Source organism: Typopeltis vanoorti, chromosome 7 (genome assembly GCF_054136105.1).
Source record: "Typopeltis vanoorti isolate ZY-2024b chromosome 7, IOZ_Tvanoo_1.0, whole genome shotgun sequence".
NCBI lineage: Eukaryota > Metazoa > Arthropoda > Arachnida > Uropygi > Thelyphonidae > Typopeltis > Typopeltis vanoorti.
Genome location: NC_143555.1, coordinates 143,794,589 through 143,805,000, shown reverse-complemented (window position 1 = coordinate 143,805,000; position 10,412 = coordinate 143,794,589). Strand labels below are relative to the sequence as shown.

At 37.7% G+C, this 10,412-nt stretch overlaps 1 non-coding gene across 1 annotated transcript; it reads left to right on the top strand.

Moving 5' to 3' along the window:
• Window positions 1-8,347: 8,347 nt before the first annotated feature.
• On the top strand, window positions 8,348-8,454 carry LOC150105148 (U6 spliceosomal RNA). Its single transcript, XR_016548628.1, has one exon. It is a non-coding gene; the product is annotated as a U6 spliceosomal RNA (small nuclear RNA).
• Window positions 8,455-10,412: the final 1,958 nt, after the last annotated feature.

Genomic DNA, 10,412 nt, shown 5'->3' with positions numbered 1-10,412 from the left:
GTAAAGCACATATCCCAGCGGGATATGTGCTTTACATTATGGAAAATATTAAGGACAGTGATCGGTGGTTACTCCACCTTTACTACGAGTTGCATGTGTCATGAAAGGTTTGCTTACTCTTGGATCCGCCGAAATCTTTATAGTTTCTCTATTCGGCATTAAACTCTTGTAGTTTCTCTATTCGGCATTAAACTCTTGTAGTTTCTCTATTCGGCATTAAACTCTTGTAGTTTCTCTATTCGGCTTTGAAGTAATGTTGGATTCGATATTTACTCAATTTGAGTAGTACTGATTTAATTTACCAAACGATATACGTTTACACATGATTACATGTACATTCATAATTTTCGGTGGAATCGGTCGGATAAAGCATTAACTAATGTAGATTACGTGCTCGAAATGGGCACCGTGTCTCTCAAGACAGGTTCTGTAGCACATGCGAAGGTTCTCTGTTATCTTGGAGAACAGGGGTTGGGATATCTGTCCAGACATATGTGTAATTTCATCCCTTAGTTCATCAAGGTTTGAAGGCGGGTCATGGTGGAATATTCAATCCTTCAACATACTCCAGACGAAGGCATCAAATGATGCGACATCCTGTCAGGAGAAAGTCAAGGAATTTGATGAATCTCGAAATGAGTCTCCTGGGGAAGTGTTCTGATAAATAGGCTCTAGAACCACGTCATGTGTGACGGGTTGCTTCGTCCTGTTGGTATATCTGTGCACGAAATGGAATGTTTTTTGCACGACCCATCTTATGTAAATCCTGGGTGAACGGACCAACGTATTCTAGATGTAGCATAGACTCCACACGTGCAATGTCCACTTTCAGATGTCACAAAAAATTTCCAACTACAGATTTCAGAATAATATTCTTTTCAAAATTCAGCCGTAATCCCGGTATTCTTTTGTTGTTGTTGTTAATATGATTAGAGCTAATTTTATTTCTTCTGTGAGACAGCGAAATTCACTTTCTGGATGTTGACATTGCGCGTGTCAAACAGGTTTGTCTATTTTTTGGGATGCAAAATTCAAATTTCCGATAAAAATTCCTGCGACTGCTGTATGAGACAAACTAACTCACCTTCAGTTGACACGTCCTAAAACTAATATCTAATGACAATCACCAAGTTTATTTTTTTAAAAAAGGCAAAGTTTTTAGTTAGGAATAATTCTGGGTATATATAGAAAAGATAGAGATCTGGAATTTATATAGCTACTGAGAAATAATAATCTGAGACGACATATAAATGGAGGGGACTCTCTCTACTTCTTCTTCAAGTGGAGAGAATGAAAGTCAAATTATGAGAGAGGAAATTAATTCAGCAGGCCAAAGAGAATCGCTTCGAGTTCTTTCACTGCGTAGCGAGTAACAGGAAAAATTATTACGGAAAGATATCTTTAATGAATAAGGAATGGTGTGAAGGTAACAGAACCTGAAGAAATAGTTGGATTAAGGAGCGATTATCTTGGAAAAGCGTATCATTAGGATGGAGGTCAAACAGACTCGACGTAACAGCGTCCGATGTGAGATTTAAGATAGATGAACTGGAGGTGCATATGACATTGCAAAATCTCAATGTGAATATTGCCTTGGGATTGGATGGGATATCGTCGCGTGGACTGTGTGACTGTTCAAGGTTGAATGACAACTGAATATCGTTCCGATGAACGCTATTCTGTTGTTTGATGGTGATGCCAAGTTGGGAAATGTAAAAGTGAATAAAAGCGATAGAAATCCTGTAGGAAAACTTTAATAAACTGACATTATAGTGAAAGAATTATTTGTTCTTTTAATGTTCAATTTGTAAAGTTTGCACTGCACACCTTTGCTCCAATAATGTCAATTTATTTAAGTCATCCTGCAGATTTCTACGTCACTTTTGTCCTTCCCAACATAGCATCATTATTAAACAACTGAATATCACCTGTCAGATCATCTTCAAAATCAAAAGTATACAGAATAAACATTGGGGACCAAGTATAGAGCCTTGTGGCACACCACTGGTTACCTATTGTTGATTCTACTCCATTAAGCACTATCCGTTTAAAAATGTCTGCCTATCAACCATCCTCATCCATTTCAATAAGGCTTTGATACCTCACGTTTGGACCACTGTGCTCATATTTGGTCGCCTATGTTTTTTGGAAATGCAGAAGTAGTGAAGAGGATTGAGAGATCGATGACTAAGGTGGTATCAGGCCTGTGGATTGTTTTTAGACATGAACGTTTTTAGACATGAACTGTTTATGATAATTCGGATATCTTGGTGAGAAGGTCAAATTCCAGGTGATTGAAGTAGAGCTCTCGTAGTTCCCATCTGTGAAAAGTTAAGTTAAATAAAACTGCATAAAAAGGAATTTTCAGACCAATTATTCTGACTTTTTTCAATTCAGTGTGACAGAGTATTTTTCTGCAGGATATATATATATATATATATATATATATATGATAATATATATATATATATATATATATATATATATATATGTATCATTTATATGTATAATAGATATAAATAGAAATATTTAGAGATGCGTGAAGTGCCATTATTTTAGTGTCAGTTTGTGTTATTCTAGCAATTGGAAGATTGTCAGTATTTTATTTTTATACATATATATTATGAATGAGGACATTTATTTTATGTTATGGATTCTTTCTAAAAATGTGTTATTTCAGAGGATATTTTTCAAAGGGTTGAAGGGGAAAAGGGAATAGAAACAAGAAGTAATTTTTGGAAGTTATATAAAGGTGTGGTGCATAAGAGAGTGTGGCATGACTTTTTTGCATGGAGAGCGGTTGATGAGTGGAATTTATTGCCAAATGAGATGGTGAGTGCACAAGCTTTAAACCAATTTAATATGAGGTATGATAAATATTATCTCTGTTAGAATGCATCTTACTATTGCCTCCTTTGATGAGTCTCGACTGCAGGAGGTGTTTGTATAATAATAATAATAATAATAATAATAACAATAATAATAATAATAATAATAATAATAAAATTTCAACTTCATAATTAGAATTTAATTATGAAGAATTTAGATGTCGGTCAGACATGATGATGACATCTTCCCGAATAACATTTCAGAAGAGATAACCACGTTAAAAAAAAGTTCACATTGAAACATGAGTGTTTTGTTTTATGTGCCTTTCAGTTTCGATGTCAGATATAATTATACAAGGTCCCGTATTGGAAAAGGGTACAAACTTCAAGATAACCTTAAGATAACATTTAAGCTTCCAATGAATTCACAGAAAAATTTGTAAAGAAAATTCCAAAGAGAGCAAATTCAGTTAAGAAAAGAACAATCTTCTTATTGCAAGTGTGAATTTTGAGTGCATTTGTTCTCACCTACTGTGTACCTAAAGATGTGAGACCCTTCAACACTTCTGCGCATGTCAGAATGAAGGCGAATCCATTCCGATAATAGGGTAATCAATGCGTTTCGTAGGATGAGTGTTTATTAATATACGTCAGAATATTAGCTTTTCTTTTATGAAAATTCTAGGTTTTAAAGTGGTAACTATTTTGCTTATACAACAGTTGGAAAATTTTACGTATATGCACTTGATTTCACATGTTGGTAATGAATTCATACATCGCCTTATTCCTTTTCCCCCCTTCAACATGAATTGACTCTTCTTGGCACATTGCCAGCCGCGGGTTTCTTATCTGAGGACGAACACTAACCAACTGAACTGACCTAAAATAATCTAGCTACACCTCACTTCGTTATTGACGGTATGGTACGGTAATTATTCCGAAAAATCGGAATAATACTATACACGAAATGGCCGGGCAGAGTACAGCTCCATCGGATCCCGGCTACCGAAACAGAGGTGAACAATCCCTCAGACCCTGTCCCCTGCAATTCCCAAGATGATACCAGAGACAACATCCCAGCCACAGTTGCCCATACCCCAGAGAACCCTACGACTACCAAACGGTCAGCAGAAAAAAGCGACGAAAAGAGACACCAGCCAATGGACACAGTGGCAGAAAACAACGCGTCCCGCCGGTAATCCTGAGAGATAAAGAACAATGGATGATAATCTCGGAGGCCATGAGAAACTCCGAGATTAAGTTCAAAACAGCCAAAAACTCCAACGAGGGAGTCCATATCCAGTCCGAAGGGACATCAGACTATCGTCGGCTAACAAAGCTTATGAACAAACTGACGATCCCATACCACGCTTTCGAACAAAAAAGCGAAAAGAACCTAAAAGTTGTCATCAGAGGACTAGTAGAAACAATCGCGTCCGAAGAAGTAGCCAACGACCTTAAATCAGAAGGTCGTTGGCTACTTCTTAACCATAAAAATCTCAAGAATGTAGCGGGCAGACGAAGGTTCCATACCGCTAGTTCTCGTAGAGATCAGCAAAACAACGAGAGATTTACGATCTGAAAACAGTGTGCAGCCTCATGATTAAAACAGAACCACTCAGAAAGAAAGCAACAGCAGGACAACGCCATCGCTGCAGAAGATATGGACATGCACAGAAGCTATGCAGAGCGGAGTACAAATATAATATAATGCGTGAAATATGGGGAGAGTCACCCTTCTCACACGTGCTCCAAACCACGCACCACTCCGGCCACATGCACAAACTGTGGCGGTCCTCACCCAGCGAACTATAAAGGCTGCACTCTCTACCCAGATAACCTGACAAGAAACAAAAAAGTAGGCGCTCCACCACCTCAAAAACGTGCAACACCAGTGGAAGAAGGAATCCATCCGCGAACCAACACACTATCCTAGTTGCAACCCTAGGGGAAATGCTAATGGCTTTCAGCAAGACCAACTCCAGTCAGAGTGATACAAAGAAGTTTCCAAAAAACACTTAAGTAATATTCTCAATGATAAGCAATGACTAATACGCCTACTTCGAATAACTTCATACAGATCGCATTCTGCAATGCTATGGGCCTAAGAAACAAACTATTGGAACCAGAAGAATTTACTGCACAATATAGAATAGACAATTTCTTAATCAACGAGATGCATCTTCGGCCCTGCGACAACCCTAAACTAAGATACTACACACGTGCTCTAAACACTACTTAGGAAAGACAGACTCAATGCCAGACCAGGTGGCACAGCAATTTTTGTCAAAAACACATAAGATACAACGAGATCAAGAAGACCACGACCACAAACCTGGAATTGAGATACACACGAACATTGCAGGTAACCTAAAGCTATATTCAGTCTACAACCCTCCAGGCAAACCACGGCTAGCCTCGGATCTCTCCCCGCTCCTCGACACCAACGAAGCTACAATAGTGGCGGGAGACCTAAACGCCAAACATCCCGCATGGAACAGTATAAATTCCAACAACAATGGGAAGAGCCTACACCAAGTTCGCTATGACAAGAAACATCATCTCAGCAGGTCCCACCGAACCAACACACTACGGCGCGCTTGGCAGACCTGATGTACTGGATATAGCCATTTTCAGGAACACCTTGCGCCAATTCCAGTTTCAGGTAGTTAATGATCTTAGCTCCGACTACAATATACTAAGCCTAGGCGGGGAACCAGAAATCATTTCCAGGCAGACCTGCACAATTTTCAAAACGCTCAACGCTACTCTCCACAACCTCACAGGGCCAGTCCCAACCATCTCCTCACTTAAAGAAATAGACACAGCGATCAGAAAACTGGAAAGCACAATCCAATCTGGCCTAGCAGCAGCCTCCAACGTCACTGCTCTGGCCAACCTGCTCCCAGAAAAGAGTCTAAAGCTTATCCGCAGCAAAAACAGGATCAGACGCCATTACCATACAACACTGACCCCCCAGGATAAACTAGAGCTAAACAGGGCAACAAACTTAGTCCGATATGCGATCAAAGATCACAAGAACCAACTGTGGAAGAGGAAGCTAAGCTCCTTAAACACCGAAGACAACTAGTTATGGAAAATGACCAAAGCCCTTCTCAGCGATCGCCCCAACATACAACCAATCCATGGACGAAGGGGCATAGCCTACGAGACGACGTGAAAGCAGAAGCCTTCGCGGACGCCCTGGAGCTGCAATTTAACTTAAACTACACGCATGCGAACTTGCGCTTCATTGGAAAAATCTACAGGCACGTCCGCTGTGTACTCCATCAACCCAGCAGCCGAGAAAACTATGCTAAACCAAAGGAAATATGCCAAATCACCAAGAACCTTAACAACAGAAAATCCCCGGGTCCTGAGGAGGTTTCAAACAAAACGATAAAAGCACTCCCTTATAAAACAGTTACGCATCTAGTGGCTATCATCAACGCGATGCTAAGACTCAACTACTTCCCCACTCGCTCGAAGCAGGCAGACATAATCCTCATCCACAAACCAGGAAAAGCACCTCAATTTCCCCAGAATTACAGACCTATCAGCCTCCTATCAGGTCTGGTAAAAATCGCAGAAAAAGTAATTCTAAACCGCCTACAAGACGAAACGGACAAGATCGACATAATCCCAAAAGAACAATTTGAATTTCGCATAGGCCACTGCACAACTCAGCAGGTCCACAGACTTATAAAATTCATAACTACCTGATTCAACTGGAAACAGCACACAAGTGCAGTCTTCCTGGACTTGGCGAAAGCTTTGACAAAGTGTGGCACAAAGGCCTCATCCACAAGCTAATAACTGCAGGGTACTCACTAAACCTTGCCAAAATCATAGAATCTTAGTTGAAAGACCGAAAATTTCAAGTCAAGCTACGTGGCCTCATATCCTCCGCGAGAAACATCACAGCAGGTGAACCGCAAGACTCCAGCCTATCTCCGGTACCCTTCAATATTTCATCTCAGACGTCCCAAGCACAGCAACAACCATGGCTTTCTATGCGATACTGACCAGATCACTCAGGACACACCTAGCCACACAACGACTACAAAATGCAGCAACAAATCTCGAAAAATGGTTTCAAAAATGGAGGATAGATGTCAACGCTGATAAGAGCACTGCCATACTTTTTACAAGAAGGAAAGCAACCCACCACGGAGCAGTGACGATGTTCAACACTGATATCCCATGGCAAAAAGAAGTAAAATACCTGAGAATAAAGCTAGATAACAGACTCAGCTTCAACCACCCACATTTCACTTGTCTACAACAAAGCCAACTCAGCAATAGCCTAGCTCTACCCTCTGCTCAACTGAAGAAGCAAAGTCAATACAGAAAACAAACTAAGAATATACAAAGCAATCATCTGACCGACGCTAATGTACGGATCGCTGGCGTGGAGCCACCCCTCCCCCAGCAACATCAGAAGACTACTGGTACTCCAAAATAAATGTCTCAAAATGATCTTCGACGCTCCATGTTTTTAGGAACGCTCTCCTCCACCAAGACGGAAACATACCAGTCATATGTACATTTCTCATTCAGACTGCTATCAAGTACTTCGCTCCATCCGAACCAACACATTCGTGAATCATCAAATTACGACGAAAACGACAGATGGAGGCACAAACGGCCGAAGGCAGCTCTGATCATCAATTCGAACGATTCTACACAGCTATAATTCAGGAGAACCAGGTGCTCAAAAATTTCTCTCTATAAATAATCAAAACCTAACGATGAAGGGATAAAAATCCAATGGATTGAAGTCCATCTCGCCATAGAAGTTAACAGAACCGTCTCTTCGTATGACTCGGCATTTGTGCTACAATTTTTTTTTTCTGTTTCTTCTTAGTTTTTTCAATTTTTAGTCTTTTTATTTTAACTATATTTTTATTCCTGCTATTTTATTTTTTATTCCTGCTATTTTATATTTGTATATACATTCATTGGTGCTACGCATTTCGCATACACATACATATTTTCAATCGTATTCATGATGACAAGATATATGTAAGACATCTCGGACAACATCTCGGGCGATATTGGGTTTCCATCATGCTAAACTAGAGAATTTGGATTTGGCTAATTTTCAAGAGAGAGAGAGAGAGAGATTCATTCTTGAATTATAAATCAACGCCTTTAGGTTTTAATGGTGATGAATTTACTGCTGATGCAGTTATTACCATTTAGCACTCTTTTTAAATTTATTGAGATAAATTTTGACCATTAACTAATTTAACACTGTGGCGACATCTTCCCAATCGCTGGTGTCAACTCTAAAGTCTAGAAGGACTTGGCGATTTTACCTATTATTTATTTATTTATAAATAAAATAAATTATTTCTATACAACATATTGGTAAATAATATTGCATTATCAAATATTGTATCTATTTCAGGATATTTTAATAATCTCTTAAGATTTTAAAGAGTATAGAAAACACCATTTTATAATTAACTAAATAAGGTGTTACTTTAAATACACCTCGCTATTGAACAGAGTTCGTACTTGCTTCGGCAGTACATATACTAAAATTGGAACGATACAGAGAAGATTAGCATGGCCCCTGCGCAAGGATGACACGCAAAATCGTGAAGCGTTCCACATTTTTCGTGTATTTTGAATGACAAAAAATTTGCTTTTGATAGGAATCGGTATATTTATTTACAATAATTCTAAAACAGAGAAAATCAACAATTTAGATCAAAACTGGTTTGACATAAAACAATAATGACCTGTCGATTCTAAAGTCACTGAAATCAAGATTTTTCTTCCACAAACATTGTAAGTACTCTTAGTCATGAAATTCACTAGTGACGTCATTCAATATCCAAGGAAGTGTAAATGATAAGACGTCTTTGTCGTTATTTAGTTATAGGAGGAAAACTTCGCACTGAGAATTTTTTTCCGGAATACTGATATTTTACGAAGGTGTTCAGAAAGTTATGCCTCGAATTACGTAGCCTCTCTAAAGTTTCCTCTAGTTCATTCATATTGTTTCTTAACACTCGGGAGGTCGCAGCGGTAATTTTGCAAAGTACGACGTGTTATATCCGAGAGAGACATTCATTACTAGTATGTGCTTAAATGCAATAAAACATAAAGAAAACACACTGAAAATATAGTACATCATCATCATCATAATTCGTATCAAGGATTTAGGCCTAGCATGGCCTGTTCCGGCCTTAGAAGTCATCGTTGAATCGTTTTGAGGACGTCCTGGTTTTCTTTATCCTAATGGCTTGTACTTTAAGGCTTGTTTTGGTAATCTTTCTGTTTTCATTCTTTGAACGTGTTCCATCCATCTATGTTTATATTTTTTAATTTTTTCAATTACTGATTCTTGGTTTAGTTCTTTCATAATATCTTCGTTTCTTTTGTGATCAAATAGGGTATACTTTGCAGTTTTTCTCATAAACTTCATTTCTGCTGTTGTTAATCTTTGTTTGCTTTTTGTTTTATTGTCCAGATTTCGCTTCCATACATTAAGACCGATAGGGCTAATGTATTGTATACTTTTAGCCTGGTTTGTTTTTGAACTAGGTTTGGTTTAAATATAGAGTTAATTACACCTGTTATTTTTTTAATATTTTGCAATTTTTACTTTTATATCTTTTTTATTTTCATATGTGATCGTAAATCCTAGGTAGTTAAATGAATTCAACGGTTCTAAGATCTTGTTATCTATTACTATTTTAGCTCTTGCTGGATCTTGTTCTAGGCCATAGTTTTTGATTTTTCTGATGATATTATCATACCATAGTCTTTGGCTATCTCATTTAGATCTAAAATAGCTTTCTGTAAGTTATCTTCAGAATTTATAATTATTATTTGATCGTCGGCAAAAAGGAGAGTGTTTAAGTTCACAGTAGGAGAAAGTTTAATTCCTTGATGTAAATTTTTACTCCATTTTATTATTAAATCATTTAAGTAGATATTAAAAAGAGTTGCTGAGAGGGGACATACCTCCCGGACCCCTTGGTTTATCTCTCTCGTATATGATAGCTCGTGATTTAATCTTATTTGTATTTGATTATTTTCATATATACTTGTGACAGCTTTTAGGATATTATTTGGTATTTGTCTTTCTTTTAATATGTTAAATAATATGTTTCTTTTAACTTTGTCAAATGCTTTTTCAAAGTCAATAAATGCAATATGTGTTTCTAAATTGTATTCTCTTCTTTTCTCTATTATTAATTTTAGGCAAAAGGCCGGGTCTATACATGATCGTCCTTTTCTAAATCCATTCTGTACTTCTAAAATAAAGTTTTCGGAATATTTCATTAGTTTGCTATTTAAGATTCTGCTATATATTTTGTAACATGAATTTAGTATACTGATACCTCTATAGTTTTTAGGGTCATCTCTATTACCTTTTTTAAAGATAGGAATCACAATTGCTTTTTTCCCATTCTATTGGGAGGGGATACCAGTTGAATAAATTTTATTTAAAAATAATAACAGTCTTTCTTTGAATCTTGTTCCTGCTTATTTATGTAGTTCTGAACCTTGCTTATCTTCTCCAGGTGATTTTCCGTTTCTTGTTTCTTTCAGGCTGATTTCTAA